Source organism: Musca domestica, unplaced genomic scaffold (genome assembly GCF_030504385.1).
Source record: "Musca domestica strain aabys unplaced genomic scaffold, Musca_domestica.polishedcontigs.V.1.1 24, whole genome shotgun sequence".
NCBI lineage: Eukaryota > Metazoa > Arthropoda > Insecta > Diptera > Muscidae > Musca > Musca domestica.
In genome coordinates this window covers 8,951,349-8,977,063 of record NW_026712272.1, presented here as the reverse complement: position 1 = coordinate 8,977,063, position 25,715 = coordinate 8,951,349, and the positions used below count along the sequence as shown (strand labels likewise).

The window sequence follows — 25,715 nt, the reverse complement described above, 5'->3', positions numbered from 1 at the left end:
GAATCAGAAATTCTATGAATTAATTTACAACAGCATATTGTTGTGGTTGATTTCTTAATGAAATTTTCTGAGATGGACAGACATAACTACTCTTGTAAACCACGTAACGACGTGTGGGTAGTTGAGAAGGTTCTCTTGATAAACATAATTAAAGAGAATTCTCTTGAAAACCTACCTCCAATATGAATTAAAGGGAATGGAAGAAGAGATTACAATCAGAATAGGTATCCATAAAAAACCCCATTGTAATGCTAATGGACATTAGAATTTTGGGAAATAAGAATTATAATGGGATAGGAGGCTAGGATGGCGAGAAAGGTGAAATGGTAATTTTTTTGAAGAAGTGGCACGAAGATACCGAAAAAATCAAAATGAAAATAAAATTAAGAAAATAGATTTAAATTAAAGGTCAAGTTATATCTCTAAAATAAATACATCAACGAAAAATGGAAATTACCTATGAACTATCCAAAATGAAAAATAATTAAAATGTAAAGTTTGAAGAACTTTAAGAGAAATAAGATTAATGCTCTTCTCCCGAACCTGCAAGAATCTAATAGTGTTGAATTTTTTTCCGATATCATAAAGGAAGAAAGGAAATAGAATTCACCACACCTCAAATTTTGTGCAAATGAAATCAGATGTTTGCGTCCTTTATTAAATAAATACAAAATAAAAATTATTAAAATTTTCAACTGTTACCGAATAAATGTTGAAGAAACAATTTCGGAAAACAAGGAAATACTATTTTATATTATATATTGGATGATAAAAGCAAACATTTCTATAAATGTTTTGTGGTGTGGTGGGTTTTGCAAGAAATTCACCTCTGCCGGATTTTTGCAGAAAATTAAATATTAAGTAGCTGTGAACATTGTTTACCTAAAAACTAGGCGAAAGGTCTTATATATCGATTTGTAGGGGTCTACTATGTGTCAAAAAAATGAAATAAAATTAAAAAAGATAATTTTATGACTCAATTTTACAAAAATTATTTTTTTTCGGTATAAGTATTTGTTTTTAAACATTTCATGGCTTGAGATAAATAAACATTTACTTGAGAATCACACTTTGTTAAACATTTTACATTTTCTTTTGAAGCATTTGATTTTATTTTAATAAAAAAAATCTTTTAAAAATTAATTTTTTTAACAACAATTTTATATAAAAATCAATAAAAATATTTTTTTTTTTTAACAAAATTAATTTATTTTTTCGTAAAATGATTCATTTTTCTAAATTTTTGATTAGAATTATTCCACTCAAAACAAATATTTTATGAATTCATAAAGAATATTTTTTGAAAAAAGAATCTCAGTCTAACCACTGCACCCCATTATTTAACATCACATTTTTAATATGTGGTGTTCTTGATCTATTTACCAATGTTTTATTTTTTTTTTTTTTTTAACCTAAAAAAGTGTATTTTTTAACTCAAAACTTTGTTTCTTTTAATATTAACAAAATGTTACCAATTTTTTTTTATTGTATTATTTTTTAATTTTTGTAATATTAAAAAATCTAATTGCTCCAGTTTTTCAAGAAATAATTTGTATTAAAAATTCTCTTTTTAGTACCCTTCAAACTCCAAACATTTCTTCCAAATTCCTAACGAATAGTTTTCCCAAACAAAATCTAAATCTAACCACTCCACCCCATTATTTTACACCACATGTTTTAAATTGATTTCACCTAATTTTGTTTCTTCTTCTTTGACACTAATCAATCATTTTTCTACTTTCCCTCCCCCTCTGCTATTGATGGCGTTTTTTAAAACTCTCTGTTGCATGCCGTATTTCGGCTGCTCTCAGAGTAAATATGGGGTCTCTCGCTCTCTCTGTATGATACTTTCTTACTAGAGAAATTTAATGTAATAGGGGTAGGGGAGGCATATTCACTTGTTGCTGCTGTTTTACAAGAATTTTTCTTACAAAAAAAATTGTTGTTGTTGTACTCACGCATTTGTTAATAAAAAAGCAAATTGAATTTGTAATGAATGAATGAATTGTAGAGGGGAAAGGGGAGAATATTTTTTGGAAATGCACCACACGGCACACACACACATACACAACACTACTTCTCAATGAGTTTTCTTTCTGAGGGCTCACGGGATTTTTTTTTTTAATATTTTCCGTTTTCGTTTTGTAATTTTTTTTCAAGTCTAAATGTTATGCTTTCTATTGATAATAATTTAATTCTTTTTTCAGTTTTTCATAATTATTTTTTTTTTACAAAATTTTCTTTAGTTTTTAATTTATTTAGATCATATTTTTATAATTTTTGATATATTTCAACATATATTTTTCAAAATTATTTTATTTTCCGGTTGTTTCTTTATTTCAGTTTTATTTATGGATTCTAATTGTTTTATATTTTGTTAAATTCTTTTGTATTATTTTTTGTTTAATTTCTTAATGTTTTAATTTTTCCAATTTTCTGTACTTTTATTTTTTCTATTTTTTTTGGTTCTATTTTTTTTTTAATTTTTGGCAATTTTATATTTTTTCTAATTTTCAAGTCCCATTTTCCCTGTTTTTATTCTTTATTTCAAATTTATTTTTCATCGTATTATTATTATTCTTTTTATGATTTTTCTTCTTAAAGTCCTCTGCTTCAGTTCATTTTGCATAATTTGTTCTCAATTTATCTTTATTTTTTGTTGTTATACAGTTTTTATAACTTTTTTTTTAAAGTCCTCATGCTTTTGATAACAAAAATCCATTTTTTTATTTTCTTTTACTTCATTTTTGTTGGTTTTATGCATTTATCACATTTTTCCTGTGGTTTGTGTTTTGGTTGTTATTGTTTTTATTTTTTTATATATTTTATTTTCATTTTATTATAACTTTTTGTTTCTCAATTAAAAGCTTTTCTTTGAAAAAAATGCATTGCATTGCAAACACATGCCTGCACACACAAAAACAAACACTCACTAAACATGAACTATCAAAAAAAAAACAGCAATGTCCAAAACAATCGATTTATTGTTGTTGCATTTTCTTACTTTGTTTTGTAATAAATTGTTTCTTATATCTTCTTCTTGTTGTTGTTATTATTTCTATTTTATTTTTTCTTTTGTTACTGTGTAAGGTGGACACCTCCTCTTCAACTCTACTCCGAACACACACTCACACACGACGACGGACGTTTGGGATGTAAGAGTTAGAGATATGATAGATGGCCACAATACGATACGAACACGACACACGTCCTTACAGTCACGAGTAACAACAGCGAATGGTACGTAATGCGTAAAGAAAAAATTATTTTAAACTCAGTGTGAGTGAGTGGTGGTAAGTCCTGAGAGGAGGCGAACGACGAAACAATCAACCAGCCAGTGGCAACGTTGCCAAGCAACGAGGCTTTCACACACAACAACGTTGACGGCGACAGAACAGCAGAGCTGTGAACAGAGGCAGCACAGCACTCAGCATAGCCTTACGGTGGTTAATCATATGGATGATGGTGGAGACATTCAATGAGCCAATAACAACACAGAGAGGGTGTGCGTGAGAGAGAGAGAAAGAAAAAAAGCAATCTCTGTGTGTTGTTACATTGCCATTCAATGGGGGAAAAATAAACAACCACGAATGGTTTGTTGTGTTGGGCTTTTGGAAAAAAAAATAATCAAGTGCCCCTCTTAGAGAGTGAGAGAGAATCGCTGCTGAGAGTAGCAGTGTTGTTATTTCCCATTCAATTTATAATTTTTCTCTTTCTCTGGTATTGCTGTGTGGTGGCATTTTAATTTAGTGGGGCCATCCTCGGTTTTAGATCACTTAATGACGTTACAGTTTTTTCGATATTTTTACTTCTAACTGGAGGCGAGTTGGACTAGATTTTCAGTTTTATTTTTGTCATTTAATTTCACTTTAAATTATTTAAAAAAATATTTTTAAATTAAATATTTTTTCCATGGCCTTACTTTTTTTCAATTTTTTCCAGTACTCCTGGTTGTATTTTTTATGAACAGCTATCCATGGAATGGAAAAATTGTTGGTTTTTTTTCACAAACACTTGTTGTTTTTGCACTTAATTTGTTTTTGTAAAATATTGTTGTTGTTTTTAATTTATTTTTGAAACGAGGAATTCTTTAGTTTTTCTAGCGAATAAATGTCGTAGGTATTTAATTTTTTTATAAGTTTTGGTTTCTTTTTCTTGTTCTTCTGTTTTAGGGATCCGAACGAACTCTCCTTTACGACACCACTACCATGACTGACAGTCCTCTTTGCTCCTCATTGATCGCTTAGGCCAAACACAAATCCGTTGAGCTGTGTAGTAGTTCTTCGCGTTTTTTGTGTGTTGCCTTCGTCGTCGCAGTCACTTTTGTCGTGTGGATGTCGTTGCCATCGGCAACCAAACAACAGCAATAACCTATTGTTGTTGCTGTTATTCCTACTAAGAGTTAGACAGGCAGCAGCGGCAGCGAGCAGCCCCCAAATAGCCAGGCAAGGCAGGCACACAACCACCTAATATCGTTTACTTGTTGTTGTTGGCGTCGCTGCCACGTTTGTCCTCTTCTACGGCCAACATTGGCTCCTAATAAGTGTAAATCCTCTTAAAAACAACCACCACCACCGCCAGCACCACCATCATAATTATGGCAGCCAACCGTCATCATCATCGTGGTCTGCCTTTACCATCATTATCCAAGTCATTCCGCCACTCACTCAGTTAGACTTTGACAGTCATTTTACTTTATTTTTGTATTATTATTGTTTTTTTTTTGTTTTTGTTATTTCTATATGGGGATATTCCAATTTCACATAATAATACTATGTGATTTCTAATACACAAAATGTCACTGTTCATGTAGTGGTGTGGTATTTATTGGGGGTTTTTGTTGTTGTTGTTCTCCGTCATGTGGTCTCCTTTTCCTTTTACGTAAAGCCAGCAGAAAAAAAAAAAACAAAAATGAAGCACACACACACGCATCAATCTCTCCCTCTCCCTGAAAAAACGAACTAGGATGAGAGAGAAAACAAACAAATTAAGAAGAAACTCTCCACTTAAGCTCTCGGCCGCCAACCCAACAAAAAAACGATCAGTTCTTATTGGTTTGCCAGTGTGGAGAGCAAGGCATTTGAAACGTGTGAATGCGAGAGAGAGGGAGTAAATGAGAATTACGGTTATTGGGGTTAATTCTCAGTGCTCACACAGGTTACACAGGGAAATCTAATTAGGGTTTCAACTAAGTGAAACAAACTTAGACTTAGGGTCTTTAAACTAAAATTAATGATGGGAATTTTTTCAGTTTTTTTTCTTAATTATTTAAGTTTAACTGTAAACAACATTAGAAAGAAATGTAAGCGTAATTATCGAAAAATCGTAAACAAAATACAAATTTCATTATGAAATAGGGATTCAATTATGGATTTCTGTGAATCTCTTAAAAAGAGGCTAAATGGATATTTCACAACGTGAAAAGTTAAAAGGTCCAAAACAGTATAAAGATCTCCCAAAATTTCGTGAGTAGTTGGGGAAATAGGTCTGTCTGTGCGACGTAGGCAGGTTTCGAAAAAGTTTCAAAATATGTGAGGGCATGTCAAATTTGTCATTCCGTTTGCAACACCTTGAAATATTCGTCGGAGACCCCAAAAAGTATATATCTGCCTGATCAGAATAAAATTATAAGGCGATTTAACATTTTCCGCCAGTTTATCTCCCTTTAGGAATCACGATAGAGTCCACATTAATTAATTTAGAGCTTTGAAATTTGGCACAAAGGCTTATATTATAAGCAGGCAGATCGGTATTTAAAATGGGCTATATTGCTCCACGTTTTGGTATAATTTCCATATAACGATACTTCCCGATTTTCTGTATTTTGAAGTGGTTTGGCACAATTTCCAACCAAATTAGCTAAAACTTTACATTTGCGGTGCTTGGTAGGTGTTCCCTTCCTTCGTTACCTCTAGATTTTCGATATTATGAAGGTTTCTGCTACAATTTTCAATCAAATAAGCCGAAACTCCACCTTTGGGGTTCTTGGTAGGTCTGTTTTCTTGCTACCAAAAATATTCGCTGCAGGTCCACAAATTGGCATAGCCCCCCTATAACGTTACCTCTAGATTTTCGGTATTTTGAAGGTTTCTGCCACATTTTCCGACCAAATGAGATGATACTTAACATTTGGGGTTCTTGGTAGGTCTGTTCTCCCCCTACAAAAATATTCGCGGCAGGTCCATAAATTGGTATAGCCTCCATATAACGTACTACCCGATTTTCGGCATTTTGAAGATTTCTGCAACAATTTCCAACCAAATTAGCTGCAACTTATATTTGGGTTTCTTGGCAGGTCTGTTCCCTTCCTTTAGAAAATATTTGCTACAGGTCCACTAATTTTCGTAGGCCCCATATAACTATACCTCTAGATTTTCGATATAATGAAGGTTTCTGCCACATTTTTCAATCAAATCAGCTGAAACTTCACATTTAAGGGGTTCTTGGTAGGCCTGTTCTCTTCTGTATTTTGAAGGAAGGTCTTCTTTTTATAGAAGAGCAGAAGGTCGTCTCGTAGCAGACCACAGCTCTTCTCGAAGAGAAAACCGGAAGGTATTCTCATATAGAAGACCGAAAGGCCTTCCCAAACAGAAGACCATAAGGTCTCCTCATAAAATAAAATAAAAAGACTTGACTTATTCTTATAGAAGACCTGAAGGTGTTCTTCTGATAGAAGACCTGAAGGTCGTCTTCTCATAGAAGACCTGAAGGTCGTCTTCTCATAGAAGACCTGAAGGTCGTCTTCTCATAGAAGACCTGAAGGTCGTCTTCTCATAGAAGACCTGAAGGTTGTCTTCTCATAGAAGACCAGAACGTGGTCTTCTACTAGAAGAACAGAAGGAGATCTTCCCATATAAGGCCAGAAATAGGTGTTCTCATAGAAGACCAGAAGGTCATCTTTTCATAGAAGACCAAAAGGTATTCTTCTCATAGAAGCCCAGAAGAAGGTCTTCTCATAGAAGGCCCAGAAGAAGGTCTTCTCATAGAAGACCAGAAGGTCTTCTGTTCATAGAAAACCAGAAGGAGCTATTCTCACAGAAGACCATAAGGTCTTCTTAACATAGAAGACCAGAAGGTCTTCTTCTCATAGAAAGCGAGAAGGTCTACTTCTCACAGAAGACCATAAGGTCTTCTTAACATAGACGACCATAAGGTCTTCTTCTCATACAAGACCAGAACCCCTTCTTCTCATAGAAGATCAAAGGACCTTCTTCTCGTAAAAGAGCAGAAGGTCTTCTTCGCATACAAGACCTGAAGTTTGTCTTCTCATAGAAGATCTGAAGGTTTTCTTCTCATAGAACCAGAACTTGGTCTTCTAATAGAAGACCAGAAGAAGATCTACTGGAAAATGTTGAAGAATTTTCAAATTTTTCAGGTTGCAATAATCCTATCAGTGGTGCTTAATTAGGAAGATATATGCTGAGAGCACCGATGTAATCATCACACCCACCTACTTTCGAAATGTTCAACTTTTTAAATATTTTTTTCAATTTTTTACTATTTTTGGTCAATACGCCGTGAGATACACATAACTCGAGTAAGACTCCAACAGATAGTCCTACTACCACATTGTCTACAAATAAATCATCTAACATAATTCCTCACAGTTATCCCCATTTTCTCAGACTTCATTAGCATCTCTATTCGAGGCTCTATTAAAAAAATAACCATTGAGCAATTAAGTTTCTCTCTCCACTCACAAATATTTACAACTCTCCACTCTTTCATAGGCAAAAGTTTTATAGGAAAACAATAGGGCCGTTATGTTCATTTTTTCTCCAGCTCCCACTCTCTCTCTCTCTTCTAACACCATACTCTTGCTCCCTCTTGTTTAGAATTAATGACCTGTTTGTTAGTTTCCTATTTCCTTTACAATAGAATTTAGAAAGCTAGAAAACAGATTTGAAATTTGTTTTTGTTGTTGTTTTTTTTTTTTTTTTTTTTTTTTGGTAAAGGGTTAGTCGTGATGACGTGGAGGAAATTTTGATGAAATGGCAAAAAGAAAAAAACTCCCCTTTTGAAACAATGGGACAAGGAAAGAGCTTTGTTTTGAGAGTTAGGAGTGTTGTTTTGTTAGGGGGGTTGCAAAGAATAAGTGGTTCAAGTTTTGATGAAATCAGGGTTGTTTCTTTTTTATGTGAGGAAGGGGTGAAGGAGGAGTTTTGAAAACATTTTTTCGTTGGTTAATTTCCAGGCCACTCCTTTTTTGGGTATTTCTTGTGCCCAAAAAAAGCCAAGAACATTGTTTTTTTTTTTTTAATTGTGAAACCCACCTTATTTTTTCCAAGTCAAGTCTGCCTACATATGTATCTATGTACCTACCAACCTCTTCCTCTATTTTTATGCTTGTTTCAAATTCCACTTCTAATGAATAGCTGGCTGGCTGGCTGTCTGCTATACATTGTTGTTGTTGCTTTTTTTCCTACTCACATTGCCTTGTTTGTCTATTTTCATTATCCACATCATTATAGCTAGCCAAGTATCCCCACCTTAGAATTTTATGGACAAAATACAGCAACACCAACAAATGTTGTTGCTGTTGCTTTACGCTCCCTTGGTGGCGTTGTTGTTGTGATCGTGTCTAATTCAGCTTTCTCTGTCCCCCACCCCACAACTTTTGTACAAGTCTAGCCTTAAATATGTTAGTCATAGTCAAGAGCTTAAAACGACGATCCTCTAGCTAATGTTTCGTTGTTGTTGGTTTGTTTTTTTGGCGGGGGGAAAAAGCTTTTGTCATTGAATAGATTTTTTCTGGGCTGCCTGCCTTTCCTTTGCACAAGCCAGCAGAGATCACAAAATCAACAGTCATTCAAAACAGACATGCACACACACACGCACTGATTCCCACTCTCTCTCTCTCTCTCTCTCTCTCTCAACACCATAAATTCATTTGTTTTTCTAATGCCCCCTCATTTGAGAGCAGCTCAAATGCTCTCTGGCACATAGAGAGAAATTCACACACACACAAACAACGGGAGAACCACAAACAATGGGAGGCGTACAGGTCCATTGAGTGGTGTAGAGATCCACTTGCCTTAATGGTCTTCTCTGGAAAACATGAATAGATGAAGCTTACATCTAAGTAAGGGATGGGATGGGGTGGGGGAGAGACAAGGATAGACTGTAATAGGTAGCTGCTTCCCTTGGAGAGTTACGAACATTGGAAAAATATGATCTAGGCAACCGCGTGGCCAGAGCAACAGAGAAATAGGAAATGTTTTGGCTCGCCAAAATAAGTAATGATACCCAGACCCATATACCGACACTTAGATACACAAAAGTCCCCAGACCTTATCCAGGCGCATTCAAAACCCCCAAAAGAACCACGGGACGGTCGGACGATCGAGCCAACCTCCACGCTGTGGACGACAAACCAATAGATTTCCATAATCATAGACCTGCCATAAACCATTGTCACTGAAACGAAACGCCTCTATGTGTACATGTATGTGTGTGTATATGCGGAGGGAGTCATTTGTCTAGGCAGAGCAGCAGCAACAGCACCAAAAACAATCATGAAATCCAGGCAGAGTATAAATGCAGCAAGCAGCGCTGCCGCGCACAACATTAACAACGTCCTACAATCAAAAGGCAACAGCCAAAGGCTTCGTATACGAACGTTATTTGTACTCGTGTATTGGTATTTCGTTGGACGGATGGATGGATGCGAGGGTTCGTCGTCTCACTCTCTTTGCCCACCAGCCGATGATCATAGTAATGGACTAGAAACAAGCTAGGCAAAACAACAAAGTTGATCATGCTGGTGATGATGACGATAGTCGACGGACGACGATGACTACGTTGAAAACGAACCACACAAATCAAGAAGAAAACAACAAAAACAGCAACACCATATTCCGTTTGTGCCTTGTTGTTTGCCTTGCCCTATTGCGTGATTCTTGTTCATTTTCAAACGCCGTCACACACAGTCACACACACATGCATACTTGCATACTCAATGTGGTGGATGGCAGGCAACAACAATTTTCCCATATGGGGATCAAATGGGGGGAGAATAAACAAAACAAGGAGAGCGCGAGAGAGAATGCGCCCCCCAAAATACCAAGTGTTTGAGCAACACAAAACAAATTACATTTAATTTTGTTTGAGAGGAGAGTACTCCACTAAATGGAGCTCTCTCTCTTTCTCTCTCAGATATTGCGGTTTATTGTGGAGAAATAACTAAGGAGAAGTAAAACAGTAACTTTGTTTTGTTATTGTTCTCAAATTGATCACCCTCCAGAGCTGTACAGGTGAAATTGCAGCCTGTTTACATTGCAATTTATCGTTGTTGTTGTTTTGTTTCGAGGTGCTTTTCAGGTTGGCTGCCTGACTGAAGTCATTAAAATGTATTGAATTTTAAATAGCCCACAACTCCTTTAGGTAGAAATGGCAATGATTCATACGGATTTCTTTTAATTTGGCATTGCACAAAAACAAATAAAGGAGGTGACATAGCCAGCGAATTGGGATATGCAAAATAAGTGTGACCTCATTTTGAGTGAATTGTAATTAAGAAGACCAACTGGTCTTCTAAATATTTGAGCAGATCTTAGGGATATTCTATGAAAATAAGACTTTCTGGTCTTCTATATGAGAAGTCTTTCCGGATCATATATAAGAAGACCTTCAGGATCTTCTATATGAGAAGACCTCATTTTGGTCGTGGGTAAGAAGACCTACTTCTAGTCTTCTATGAGAAGACCTCCTTCTGGTCTACTATATGAGAAAACCTCTGCTTTTATATGGGAATAACTTTTGGTCTTCTATGAGATCTTTTGGTCATCTATATGGGAAGACCTTCTGGTTTTCTATATGAGAAGGAGACCTCCTTCTGGTCTTCTATCAAAAGAAGACCTTCTGGACTTCTATGTGAATACCTTCTGGTCTTTTATGAGAAGCAGACCTTCATCTGGTCTTCCATGAGAAGAAGATCTTCTGCCCTTTTATAAGAGGAAGACCTTCTGGTCTTTTATGAGAATACCTTCTGGTCTTCTATGAGAGGAAGAACTTCTTGTCTTTTTTGAGAAGAAAAAGACCTACTGGTCTTCTATGAAAATAAGATGTTTTGGTCTTCTATGAGAAGAAGACCTTCTGGTCTTCTTTGAGAAGAAGAAGAACTTCTGGTCTCCTTTAAGAGGAAGACCTTCTGGTCTTCTATGAGAATAATATCTTCTGGTCTACTATGCAAAGACCTTCTGGTCTTCTATGAGAAGACCTTTTCTGGCCTTCCATGAGAAGACCTCCTTCTGGTCTTTCATGAGAAGACCCCCTTCTCGTCTTCTATGAGAAGACCTTCAGGCCTTGTATGAGAAGACCCTCTGGTCTTCTTTGAGAAGATCCTTTGATATTCTATTAGAATACCTTCTGGTCACCTATGAGAAGAGCTTCTAGTCTTCTATATGATTAGACCTTCCGGTCTTCTTCCTGCATAAGAAGACCTTTTGGTCGTCTATAAAAATACCTTTTTGTCTTCTATAAAAATCTTTCCGGTCCTTCGAGAAGACCTTCTGCTCTTCCATGAGAAGACCAGAGGTCTGTGAGAAGATCTTTATAGGAAAACTTGATCGCTGATGTACAATGTTCCTCCACCCTAGCTTAAACCCAATACAAACTAAAATCGAAAATCGAACTAAAATCAACTAAAAACACCGAAAATCTGGAGGTGCTTTTATGTGGGGGTTATAACAATTTGTGGATCCATAGCAAATATTTTTTGCAGGTAGGGAACAAGCCTGCCAAGAACCCCAATCGCCAAGTTTCAGCTTATTTGGTTGGAAATTGTGGCAGAAACCTTCAAAGTATCAAAAATCGGGAGATACCATTATATGGGTGTCATACCAATTTGTAGACATGTAGCGAATATTTTTTGCAGGAGAGAACCGACCTACCAAGAACCCTAACTGTAAAGTGTGAGCTAATTTGTTTGGAAATTGTAGCAGAAAACGCCAAAATATGGAAAATGGGGAGGTACCGCTATATGGAGCCAATATCAATTTGTGGACCTGTAGCAAATATTTTTTGCAGGGAGAGAACAGAACACCAAGAACCCCAAATGTGAAGTTTCAACTAGTTTGTTTGGAAATTGTTTTCAGGAAGAGAATAGACCTACCAAGAACCCCAATTGTTAAGTTTCAGCTAATTTGGTTGAAAATTGTAGCAGAAACCTTTAAATTACCGAAATCTGGAGGTACTGTTATATGGGAGCTATACCAATTTGTGGACCTATAGAAAATATTTTTTTTAGTAAGAGAACACATTTACCAAGAACCCCAATTGTCAAGTTTCACTTCATTTGGTAGAAATTTGTAGCAGAAACCTTCAAAATACCGAAAATCGGGAGGTACCGGTTATTGGGGGCTACACCAAAATGTGGACCTGTAGCAAATATTTTTTGGAGGTGTAGAACAGACCTACCGAGAACCCCAATTGCCAAGTTTCAATTTATATGGTAGGAAATTGAGGTAGAAACCTTCAAAATAGCGAAAATCCGGAGATACCGTTCATTGGGGGCTACACCAAAATGTGGACCTGTAGCAAATATTTTTTGCAGGAAGAGAACAGACCTACCAAGAACCCCAATTGTCCAGTTTCAGCTGATTTGATTGGAAATTGTGGCCGTAACCTTCATAATGTCGAAAATCGGGGGTATCGATATATGGGTGCCATACAAATTTGTGAACCTGTAGGAAATATTTTTTTGCAGGGGGAGAAAAGGCCTATCAAGAAATATAAATTTAAAGTTAAACCTAATTTGGTTGGATTTGGTGGCCGAAACTTTCATAATAACGAAAATCTGGAGGTACGGTTATATGGAGGCTATACCTAAACGTGTATCAATATAGCCCATTTTCAATACACATCTACCTGCATATAAAACAAACCTTTGTGCCAAATTTCAAAGCTCTAGATTAAATAATGTGGACTTTATCGTGATTTCAGCAGACAGATAGAGAAACGGGTGGGAAAGGCTAAAACGCCTTATAATTTTGTTCTGATCAGGAAGATATATACTTTTTGTGGTCTCCGATGAATATTTCGAGGTGGAGAATATAAAAATCCACTATTTTTCTTAAAATTTACACTCCCAGTAAATGTTACAACATCTAACGGCAGAAGGACATTTAAAAAAGATCTTTTCATAAAGGACTCTTAATGCATGTTGTATAAATGGACAATTTTCTATTCCCATCCCTGATAGTTTGTTCTTTAACAAATTTTCTTCACAAGAGTGTGTGAGAAGCAAATCTAGTTCTCACAGGAGATTTGCTCTTCTCCAAATTGGCCAATATGAGAACAAGGAAGAGAAACGGAAGAGGGGTCTAATTTCTAATGACATTTTAACTTAATTTGAGGCGTAGTTGAGAGTTTTTTTGAAGTAGAGGCAGTTGTAAGTGTTGCCACCGTTGCTGCTGCTGCTGCAGCAGATCAGTTGGTTGGCTGTTTGTTTTGCTATCTGCGACGCCTAGAATCTGTTGGAGTTCTATTCTAAAAACAACAGCAATTCACAACTCACATGAATTAGATGAGTACCGGTAACTACGATTCTGGCCAAGAGTAGGTCTCTATGGAAGGGGGATGAGAGCGAAAAAGCTAAAAAGTCATTGTAAATAAATACCTGTTAGTGTGTAGGTATCCCTATACCAAAGTATATGTGTGTGTTTGTGTCTGTATGAGGCTTCTGTGAGACTTCAAAGAAACCTACTTAAAAACAGCCTACGTGCCAAAAGGAGGAATCTCATCATCGCCAGCCTCGACAACAACTTGATCATCATCAGAACCAGCATGGCAAAGATAAACTTAGCCTCCATGAAGATACTGATGATGATGATCAACATCATCATCTTCAACAACAACAAGTTGTTTGTTGTCGACTTTATGTTGGTGGTGAGAATGTCGACTAGGTGGATAGTTGGATGGATGGATGGCTGAATGGCACGAAACGGAACGTTCGAAAGAAATTACATCATTTTCAGTTTTCATAAATGTGTTTGTACATATGGCAGTGCGAACATACACACATATGTATGTCGGAATATGTGGAGATGTCGTGTTACAACTTGCATATGATCATAAACAATATCATATTAAGATACAATATGGATGTAGACGGCGGAAAGAACAAACTGGAAAGAAGACATCCAGAAGGTCTTCTATATCTAGAAGACCTCCAGAGTCTCTGATATGGCTAGAAGACATGCAGATGACCTTCTAAGGTTAGAAGACCTCCTGAATGTCTCCTATCTATACAAGGTCTTCTATCTAGCCACGGAAGTGCTTCAGATGGTCATCTATGGCAAGAAGACCTTCCAAGGGTCTTTTGCGGCCGGAGGACCTTCAAAGGGTCTTCTGGGGCTAGATACCATCAAAGGGTCTTCTATGGGAGAAGACATCCAGAAGATCTCCTATCTCTTGAAGACCTCTAGAAAGCCTTATATCTCTAGAAGACCTCCAGAGCGTCTTATATGGCTAGAAGAACTTCAGATGAATCCTCTAATGCTAAAATAACTGAGTGTCTTGCAAATATAGAAGACCTCCAGTGGGTCTTCCATGGATAAAAGGCTTCTAAAGGGGCTTCTATGTGTAGAAGGCCTTCGGAAGTTCTTCAATATGTAGAAGATTTCCAGAGGTTTTTATAGGGCTACCACACCTTCAGAGGATAGTCTATGGCTAGAAGACCTCCAGAGGGTCTACAATGGATAGATGAATTCCAGGGTCCTAAACGGTTGTAAGACCTCGAGGGCGTCCTCTACAGCTAGAAGACCTCCAGAGGGTCTTTTATGCCAAGAAAAATTTAAGAGGGTCTTCTGTGGATGGAAGACCCCTAGAGGGTCATCTATTAATGCAACACCTCCAGAGCGTCTTCTATGGCTAGAAGAATTCCAGATGAATCTTCTAATGCTAGAATATCTGCGGGTCTTGCATGTATAGAAGACCTCCAGTGGGTCTTTTATGGATAAAAGGCCTCTAAAGGGGCTTCTGTGTGTAGAAGGCCTTCTGAAGTTCTTCTTTGTCTAGAAAACTTTGAGAGGTTTTTATAGGGCTACCACGTCTTCAGAGGGTAGTCTATGGCTAGAAGACCCCCAGAGGGTCTACAATGGATAGAGGAACTCCAGGGTCCTCAACGGTTGTAAGACCTCGAGGGGTCCTCTACTCCTCCTCCAGAGGGGCTTCTATGGCAAGAAAACGTTAAGAGGATCTTCTGTGGATGGAAGACCCCTAGAGGGTCCTCTATTAATGCAACACCTCCAAAAGATCTTCTACAGGTAAGAGGCTTCAGGGGGTCTTCTATGGCCAAAAGACCTTCAAACGGTCTTCTGTGACCAGAAGACCTTCAAACAGTCTTCTATGACCAGAAAACCTACAGAGGGTCTTCTATGCCCAGAAAACTCCCAGGGGTTTTTTGGGTCAAGAAGATCTCCAGAAGGTGTTCTATGGTTAGAAGACCTCAAGAGACTTTACGAGGGTCTTCTGTGGCTAGAAGTCCTCAACAAGGTCTTCTATCTCTAGAAACCCTCCAGAGGACCTTCTATGGCTATAACATCTCCAGAGGGTTTTCTATAGCTAAAAGACCTCCGAGGGGACTTCTATGGCTAGAAGAGCTTTTGAGAGACATCTTTGGACCTCCATAGGGTCTTCTATCGCAAGAGGACTTCCAGAGAGTATCCTATATCAAGAAGACCTCCAAAGTGTTACCTACGATTAAAAAAGGGCCTTCTATGGCTAAAAAACCTCCAGATGATCATCTGAGGATAGAAGCATCCAGAGTGTTTTCAATCTCTAGAAGACCTTTACCGGATATATTCTGGGCTAGAAAACCTTCAGAGGGTCTCTATGGTTAGGAAACCTTCAGAGTCTCATCCTTCTGTGGCTAAAGGATCTTCTTCTGGCTAGAATATCTTCAGAGGGTCTTCAATGGACAGAAGACTTTCATAGGGTCTTCTATAATGTTAGAGCCAAAAGATCTCCAGAGGTTCTACTTTGGCTAGAAGACCTCAAGATGGTCTTTTCCTAACAAAATTCGTTTTCGTATCAAGTGCCTTGTTTCTTTTGCCCTCCTAGTCATCGAAATCAAAACAGCAACACCAATCATCAAAGCCCAACTTGAATCGGATAGTTTTAAATATTATGCGTTGCTGCTGCATCGCCATCGCCACCAGGTACCAGCAACAACAAGCTTCCTCACAAGCTTACGTATTAGAGTCTGGTTTTCCAAGGCATTCGTTCTTGGCAAAACGTATCTGATAGCAACAACCTGATACCGCAGTCATCGCAATGCAGATATCTCCATGGATGGTTGATCAGACACTTGTAAGTGCGTCAACATAGCGGGAGGGGAGGGTAGCGAGCGGTCTAGATGTGCGTGAGTGTTTGCCATGAGTGGTGCATACCGCCTGCCTGCCTGTCGATGGTGGCGTTACGATTGCCCAACAGTTGGTTTTCTGAGCTATGGTCACACATGGCAGCCGCAGCCACAGCAGCAGCGGAATAGATGTCACTGATATCATCATCGTCGTCGTCGTCTCGATGGACATTTCCAGCTACGTCTTACAAGCTGGCTTCTGTTTCACATTCGGAAAAAAACTGTTTGTTATTAGAAAAAAAATTAAAACAGACATTCAGCCAGGCAGCCAGCCTTTGGTCAACGCCAACCTCTCGCCATGGACGACAGCAGCTCATAATGATGGGGGCGAGATCAATTCTCCGTTAATCTACAGCCACTAATCAATGGTTGACCTCAATTTGGAAAATGCGTTTCATTTCGATGACACGCAAACGTATTTTTTTCTTTCAATTTTGAAAGGAAACTTTTAGTTTTTGAAAATTTTGTGAGGAGGAGGAGAGAATGCCGGGAAGATTTTGATAGATTTTCGGTGAGAAATACTTACATGTGAAAGGCTGTCCTGAAAGAAGGGAAGGATGGAAACTTTTTAATATAAAAATTTTATTAAGAAATAATTCATATTAAATAAATAATATAAAAATAAAAAATAAATAACAATAAAATGGAATAATAATAAAAATCGTTGGCTCTGCAAAAAAAAAAAGGACTGGAAACAATTTTGGCCTATGAAAAAAATCGGAAGTAATCCACATTAATAGGTGCTTCAAAAAAAATCTGTCAAAAATCGATGTAAAATAGTCCTGAGGTCTCTCAAATAATTCTTGAAAAAGTTCACGTCAAACGACCTGAAAAAATCCACGATCAATAATCTGAAAGTCCTGCAAAAACTCATTAAAAACCCCCATAATTGGTCTGAAGATCTCCTCAAAAAATTCTTTTGAAAATTGTCTGCAGGTCCCCTGAAAAATCGTTTAAAAAATCCATCCAAATCATAGAGAGTCCACTTCAAAATGTCTAAAGGTCCAAAAAAAAAAAAACGTGAAAAATTCACATTAAATGGCCTGAGGGTCAACTGAATCTGAAATCTTTAACAGTTCATTTTAAGTCTCCGAAGGTTCTTTAAAAGAAATCTCCATTAAAAACATTGTATGTATGTCCAAAAAAAAATCCACGTTGAAAAATTATTGATAACTGCTTTGACTATCCTCTGAACAAAATCCTTAAAAAATTAAAAAAAAAATCTTTAAATCTTTAAAATCGTTAAATGGTCGATCGATTTTTTTAAATACATACTAAACGGCGCGAAAGACCTCTCAAAAAAATTCTTTAAAACCCAAATTAAATGATCTGAGGGTCCACTGAACCTGAAATCTTTAAAAAATCCATTCTTACTATCCGAAGGTTCTTTAAAAGTATTCTCCAAAAAAACCGCAATTAATTGTCTGAATGTCCGTCAAAAAAATCCACGTTGAAAAGCCTCCGATAATTGGTCCGACTTTCCACTGAAAAATTCTTTAGAAAAATTCAAAAGAAAAAATCTTAAAAAATTCACGTTAAATTGTCTTAGGACCCTCGATTTTGTTTAAATCCATTTTAAATGATGCGAAAGTCCTCTCAAAAACTTAAAAATCTAAATTAAATGGCCAGAGGTTCCATTGAATCTAAAATCTTTAAAAATCCATTTTAACTGTCCGAAGGTTCTTTAAAAGTAATCTCTAAAAAAATCCACAAAAAATTGTCTGAATGTCCCCCAAAAAATCCACGTTGAAAAATCATCGATAAATTGCCCTGGAGCTTAAAAAAATTGTTAAAAAAAATTTAAAAAAATCTTTGAAAATGGTACGAAAGTCCTCTCATACAAATTCTAAAAAAATCAACGTTGAATGGTCTGAAGGTTCCCTGAAGAATCCTTAAAATACCGATATTAAATGACCGAAAGTCTCTTCAAAAAAAAAAATCACTTTAAATGGTCTGAAGATCCTCAGAAAAAATCCGAAATAAAGGTTTCGAAGCTCCTCAATAAATTCTTAAATAAAAATCGACGATAAATGGTTCAAGTGTCCCCCTGAAAATATTAAAACAATCTACATTAAATGATATGAAGATCCTCTGAAAATAATCTTGAAAACAATTACGTTAAACGCCTTGGAGGTCGCGTCAAAAAAACTCTTTTAAAAATTACTTTGATTGGTCCTATAAACCTTTGGCTCGAAAGTCCCCAAAAAAATCTTTTAAAATCTGCTTTGAATGGACTGAAGGTCTTTAAAAAAAACGTTTATTGGTCCTAAGGTTCTATCAAGAAATTCTTAAAAAAGGCACATGGACGAAGTTTCCCTCAAACAATTACTTAAAAATGCACATTAAATGGTCTGAAAAATATTAAAAAATTCATATTAATGGTCTGAGTGTCCTCTCAAAACAGTCTAAAAAATCCACGTAAATGGTCTGAGGATTCACTCAATACATTCTAAAAAAAATCTTAATTATATGGTGGCGAAAAAATCCACATTAATTAGAAGGTCCTCATATTATCAGAAGGTCCTTAGAAAAAAATTTAAAACAAAATCTTCGTTTTAAGGTCTGATGGTCACTTGAAAAAAATTCTGGATAATTGGTCCAAAGGTCCCTTTAAAAAATTGTTAAAAGAATCCATGTCAAGTGGCCTGAAAGCCTTCTGAAAAATATCTTAAAAACACGATAAAGTGTTCGAAGATCTTCTGAAAAATCCAAGTTAAATGGTCCGATGATGCAAAAACAAAAATCCACATTAAGATAGGTTGAAGGTTTGCTGAAGGTCCTCTGGAAAAATTTGAATCTCTTTATATCAAAAAATCTTAATAAAATCCACGTTAAATGGTCTGAAGATCCTCTGAGGAGCCTTTTTTTTTAAAGAAAAATGGAGAGTCAAGAGAGTCTGAGGGAAATTTTTTATACAAAAAATCTCTCTACGGGGCGCGAGAATAAAATATTTTTTGGCGAAAATCCCGTGTTGCTTTGTGTTTTAGATTTTAACTTCAACGTTTTTGTCGCCATTCGATTAAGCGGTATAGTTGAATGGGGTGATCTAAAGATACCGATTTTTCCATTGGGCGTCACTAAAGATATTGACTTTCCGTTGGGCGCCATTAGTGACTAAGCAAATTTAAAATGCATTTGTCCGAGGAGTTTGGACGCGTGCATTTAACGTTGGGCGCCACTATTTAGGAAACTTAATATACCAAAAGTGACCTCAGTAATAAATTTCAGAATTTCGGCTCTGCATATCAAAAACCAGCTCCTTATAGCAGCCATAGACACCAAAGGTGACATCCATATCAAATTTCAGGATACCAACCCTATCCCTTCACCCAATATTAAATTTCGTACCATTAAGAACTTAACGTAGAAATATAGGACGCATTTCCAAACCACCGCCAGCCATGGTGATGGTGTGGGCCGCCATAACAGCCGATGATCGCTCTTCGCTCGTATTAATCGACCGTGGCATCAGAATAAATGCCGAATATTATTGCGAAAACATTCTGGAGGGTGTATTAAAGCCTTGGGCACGCAAATATTTTCGCAGCAGACCTTCGACATTCCAACAGGACTCAGCACGCGCCACCCAAGAATGGCTAGAAAATGAGGTTCCTCCCTTCATTTCCAGCGCACAATGGCCACCAAAATCTCCGGATACCAATCCCTTGGACTATTGTGTCTGGAATGTTTTGGAGAGCAAAGTGTCGATCACCTCAAGCAAGCGCTTCACCAGGATTTGACCAAAATACAGCAGAGCAACATTCGGACAGTGTGTGACGGTTTCATTGGCCATTTGAAGGCCATAATTCGTGGCAAAGGTGACCAATTCGAACAAATCTAAACTTATTCTAAAAGTTGATGCTATTTCCGACATTTTCCGACAAATTTTAAAAAAAATGTAAAAATTATGGCGATTGACTTTGTTGCAGTTTTTTTTTTTAATCTCACCCTGTATTCTGCACTACATTAGTGACTTTTATTCTAAATTTCAGAATTCTGGCTCATTCCAGAAAAAATCGTAAGAGCCTGAGTGCATTTTTTCTGAAATCCCCTTATGGGCCATGGTGAGTCCCTGGTTCTCCTCTCCAATATCAGTTAATTTAATATGTGGATGTTGAAATTTCATGCCTGGCTGATTCCCGCTTTTCTTTTCCTGTTGTCCATTGTTGTTGTTGTTGCTGTTATTTTTATTATTCGCCACCTTATGTTGGCCGGCAAAACTGCAGGGACATTGTCCCCTCATTTCGCCTAGGGCCACTCACTCATGAACGGATGGATGAATGATATTTGGTTTTTCCATTTTTCATTATTTTCCATTATTTTCCACCTCGCTTTGTCAGCCTGTAAGCAGCGAAGCATGGGGATGTGAATGACGACGATGGTGATGGGTTCGCACCGCTTCGTGTCTGCCTGACTGCCTGTCTGCCGGCTTTGATTCACAAAAGGGTGCCTCTTTTTTTGTGGTTGTTCATCATTCCTCCTCCATTCATTCGTTTTTCTTTTGGTTTGTCCCCTTGTGTGTTTCTAGGCACCCAACAGTCGCTGGGCCTTCCAATTGGCTTTTTTTGCTGATAAAGCCTTTTTTGTAGCTTTTCCCGCCTGCCTTGTTGTGCCTTGTTTTCCTCGTTCTTTGGTTTCTTGAAGTGCTTTACCCTGATTCCATTTTTAAATAGGAAATAGGAACAGACACAGAGACATACACACACACACACATACTCTGATGGTGGTGTGTGAGTGAGTGTGTGGTCGGGTTGTCATGTGTGGTTGCTTTTGGATTCGGGGACATTGAGCTTTGACTTTTATGCGATACAATTTTTTTTGCTTTGCCCAGAGCCTCGCATAGGTTTCCTCGCATTGCTGGTGTGTCTGTGCCTGGCCGCCTCAAGTGCCATCCATGTCCATTTCTCTGAGTGTGTGTGGTGCCTTGTATTCAAGTGGACGGCCACTAATTCAATTAACGAATGGATGTTCTAGTTGCTGCTGCTGCAAAAAAGGCTTAAGTGGCAAAAAACATAGCCCGTCCATTTCCTCCCTGCAACCTTTGGCTGCAGGTCGTTGATACATTTTTGTCTCTTGTTCTTCTTCGTCTTCTTCAAAACTTTACAAGTGGTTCAATGCGATTTACACAAATCCTGTTAGTGACAAGGGTGTATGGGGACCCTAGGCAGTTTGGCGGCTGTCCATGTTTTTCAATTTTCTTTTTTTGATTTGAAAAACAAAGCTGGGCGATGGAAAACATTTCCTTGGTGAGGGAATTATGACAGTGCTGCCTTCAATCAGGATTAGGCGCGGAATTTGGGTTACATGTCGAAAGGGGAACCATAAGACTAAATAACTAAATTTATGAAGAAATTATTGAGACGATCATCGGACCAACTAGGTGAACCAAATTGACCTATTTCCTGCACCCATTATTCTGGATGTAATGCAAAGAGCTCTATCAAATATCAAAAATCTATCGTAAATTTTGTGAAATATATCTCAAACTATAGGAGTCCCTTCAAGATAATATAAAGGTCTAGATACCAACAGAGACCACAATATCAATTTTGAGGATTCCAGCGCTATACCTTACCCCAATACCAAATGTAGTACCATTTAGTACATTTCGTACAACGATGACACACATTTCCGAAACCAACTCCATATGTCCCGGCTAAATATGAACAGCGATCCTAATACCACATTTCCGATTTCAAGTACTATCTGTTCACCTAAAAACAAATTGTATCAAATGTAGTACTATTTTACACTTTTCGTGCACTTGTTGTACATATTACCCACATCACATCTTTATCACAAACCCCAGATGCCCCAAAACAAAATTTCAGAATTCTAACTTTCGAATGTAATTTTCTTATTCTGAGATTCGTGGTGAAATTTTGTGAAAAATATTTTTGCTTTTAACACTTTCTGCCAAAAAAGGAAATTTTCTGTTACTCTCGGGGGCCAAATCGGAAAAATTTTGGGTAAAAAACATGTTAAAAAGAATCAGTCGGTTTAGTCGACAAATGTATATCATCAGCAAATGTTCGATTATTTAAAAAATATATTGAGACATGTTATGATCATTCAAATGGGGTACGTTCCGAGGGAATGGGCAAAATTGTCCCTTTCGTATCGAACGTAAATAAATATAATAAAAATATTGCGGCGTGCCAAGTTTGGACTATACTGGTTACTCCCTTCAACTTATATGGGTTAAGTGAACATGTGGATCCAATTTTGTGCGAAATCATAAATTCCATGTTCATCTCCGATTTCTGGTTGTGAGAAATCAGTGTATTATGTCTTTGTGAATTTTTGTTTTTCAAAATCTTGAACCCTGTGTGTGGGGGAGGTGCCAGAAGAAATGATCCGAATGGTCATTTATCTTTATAACAATTATTGAGTTGATAGAAATATTGTGATGTTCGAAGTTTGAGTGGAATCGGATATCAATTTGGCGGTTTATGAGCTTAATGGATATTCAAAATTTTGACCCTTTGTGAGGGAGGTACCAGAAGAAGTGGACCGACATATCCCATCTTCAGACCAGGCCTTGGGTTAATAAAAATATTGTTATGTGCGTAATTTGGAGGCAATCGAACTCTTACATCAAATTTTATAAGAGTTAGGATTATTAAAAATGTTGACCCTTTAAGGGGGAGGTACTTGATGGAGTGGACCGATGCCGTCCATTTTGGCCCCTGACTTAGCACTGATGCAAATTTTAGGATTCGCAAAGTTGGAGCAAAATCGGATTACGCTTTCACTTTCTGAGCAGTAAAATATATATTTTTTGTTTGAAAATTTCGACCTTTTGTGGGGGAGGTACCAGGGTGGGCCGATATTGCCCAATTTCGAATTTGATCTGGAGTTTTGAAGTTTGACAAAAATTACGATGTACCAAGTTTGGACCACATCGGATGCTCCCTTTGAGAGTTATCGTGCGCACCAGCCAGAGAGACATACGGACGGACGGACATCGCTAGATCAACTCCAAATGTCCTGAAACGGATTTGGTTCAAAGAGACCTATGATCTAAAACCGTTATTTCGATGAGACACGTTTTGGCCGTATCTAATGATATATACCTTCTGTAGCCCTATGGCTGAGTGTATAAATACCGCCAAGAAATATCTTTGCAAAATTTATCGAGATCGGTTCAGATTTGAATATAGCTCTCATATATAGTCATACGATTTACACTAAAAAGTGTAAAATCAGCTGAAATGAGATGGATTTCAATGAGTATCTGTTCAGTCCATCAAATTTAATCGAAATCGATTAAGAGGAGGATATACTTCCAAAAGTTAGTTCCATTCGGATTTAAATTATATCCGATTCAAAGGCACAATACGCGATCAAGAACAATTATAAATTTCTCATAAAAAATGTTTATTTGTCTATTAAATATCCAAATCGCGGGGTAGGGTATCATTAAGTCGGCCCCGCTTGACTTGGGCCTTTCTTTACTGGTTTTCAGGGACTTCCTGACAAACATCGAAGGTTTTCAACTATTTTATGCCAATAAATGCAAGGCTTTGTGAGAAAAAAATTGTTAAGGGATTCCAGTTGAGGGCTTCCACAGTCCGGCATAATTCAAAAACATTCCTGGCGAAAAAATCAGAATTTTTATTGGACATTTTTTGGGTCTCATGTCGTTTGTGTAAATGTTCAGAAACTGAGGGTATGCAACTCTGGATGAATCTAAAGAAATTTGTATACCCTCCACCATAGTATGGAGGGTATATAGGGTTTGGCATTCCGTTTGTAACACCTCGAAATACACATTTTAGACCTCACAAAGTAAATATACCCTTGATCAGCATAAAATTCTCTGTCGATTTAGTGATGTCCGTCCGTCTGTCCGTCTGGGGAAATCACTGTAGCTACCGAACGAAATGAAGTACGTTGATAAAATTTTGCTCAAATGTATGTTATGTCTGCAGGACTTTTGGTATTGAAAATGGGTCATGTAGGTCCACGTTTTGGTATAGCCCCCATATAACAGTACCTCCCGATATTCGGTATTTTGATGATTTTAGCGACATTATTCACCGAAAATGTTTCAAATTTTGTATTTGAAGTTCGTAATGGATACTACAGCCTATGACAGAAAATTGTCTCTGCAGATCCACATCTTCGTATAGCCCCCATATAACGGTATCTCCCAATATTCGGTATTTTTATGATTTTAGCGACATTATTTACCGGAATTGTATCCAATTTGGTATTTGAAGTTCGTAATGGATACTGTAGCCTATGACAGAAAATTGTCTCTGCAGGTACACGTCTTCGTAGAGCCCCCCACATAATGGTACCTACCGATATTCGGTATTTTGATGATTTAAGCGACTCAAATTTGGTATTTGAAGTTCGTAATGGACACCACAGCCTATGACAGAAAATTGTCTATGCAGGTCCACGTTTTCTTATAGCCAACATATAATGGTTCCTCCTTATTTTCCGTATTTTGGTGATTTAAGCGGCGTTATTCACCGGAATTGTTTCAAATTTGGTATTTGAAGTTCGTAATGGATACTACATCCTGAGACAGAAAATTTTAAGTTGCCTATGTAGGTCCACGTAGTCGTATTGACGCTAATATAGCGGCTACATTCGGTTTTTTAAGATTTTTATAGGATTTTTGACAGATTTTTTTTTTTTGAAAATTGCCAAATTCGTCCCAAATAGTGGCGGGTATTCCAAGTTCGGCCCGGCTGAACTTACAGCTTTTTTTACTTTTTTTTATTATTATTTTTATTTATTAATACACTTTAAATGTTATTTCCGTCTAGGATTTTCTACAGTTATATCTTAGATGGAGATTTTTTCTGAAGGCAAATGATTTCCAAATTTTAATATTTCCTTTAAGGGGAGTCTCCTTTGAAATCTGGTTGTCCTTAAGGGTAGTTTATAACAGATTTTTTTTCAATTCATAGATTACGAGCCATTTGCTTATGTTGGAAAAAGTTCGCCATTATTTCAACCACCAAAAATATGAAAAATATAATTTGGGGAGACTTTTCACAGATATCCTGAATTGCGCATGTCTGGGGAATTGTGATTTAAACAAAAATACCCTCCCATCGGAAGGCACTGCGAAGAGCAGAAGGAAAGAGGCTACCCATACGCACACACATATATAACCCCAGATATAAATAAAATGAGCTCATTCCCAAAAAAATGCCATGCCAATTGGTGGGGCAAAGGACAATGGACTCGTAGGGGAGATAAAACTGTTGCTCACTCGCTCGCCTGTTGCTTATTCATGATTCCGACACACAGAAAGCAAATGTATACAATATTAAAACTTGTTGTTGTTGTTGTTGTTCCATTGTCCCCATGGACTCCTTTGGCAAATGAG

The 25,715-nt window shown here is 37.2% G+C and overlaps 1 protein-coding gene across 6 annotated transcripts in view; it reads right to left on the bottom strand.

Annotated features, from left to right (window-relative positions):
• The window catches only part of LOC101896020 (protein tramtrack, beta isoform), an 84,245-nt gene that overhangs the window by 15,526 nt on the left and 43,004 nt on the right, over window positions 1–25,715 (bottom strand). For 2 of the 6 annotated variants that reach the window (XM_059123229.1, XM_059123230.1), the window contains exon 2: window positions 16,890–16,904. The gene's annotated coding sequence lies outside the window, so the exon portion shown is untranslated. Of the gene's footprint in view, window positions 1–1,958; window positions 2,035–3,004; window positions 3,548–3,922; window positions 4,691–16,889; window positions 16,905–25,715 lie in introns of those variants that run through there. The other 4 variants (XM_011294969.3, XM_020037389.2, XM_059123232.1 and 1 more) reach the window with 4 other exon arrangements.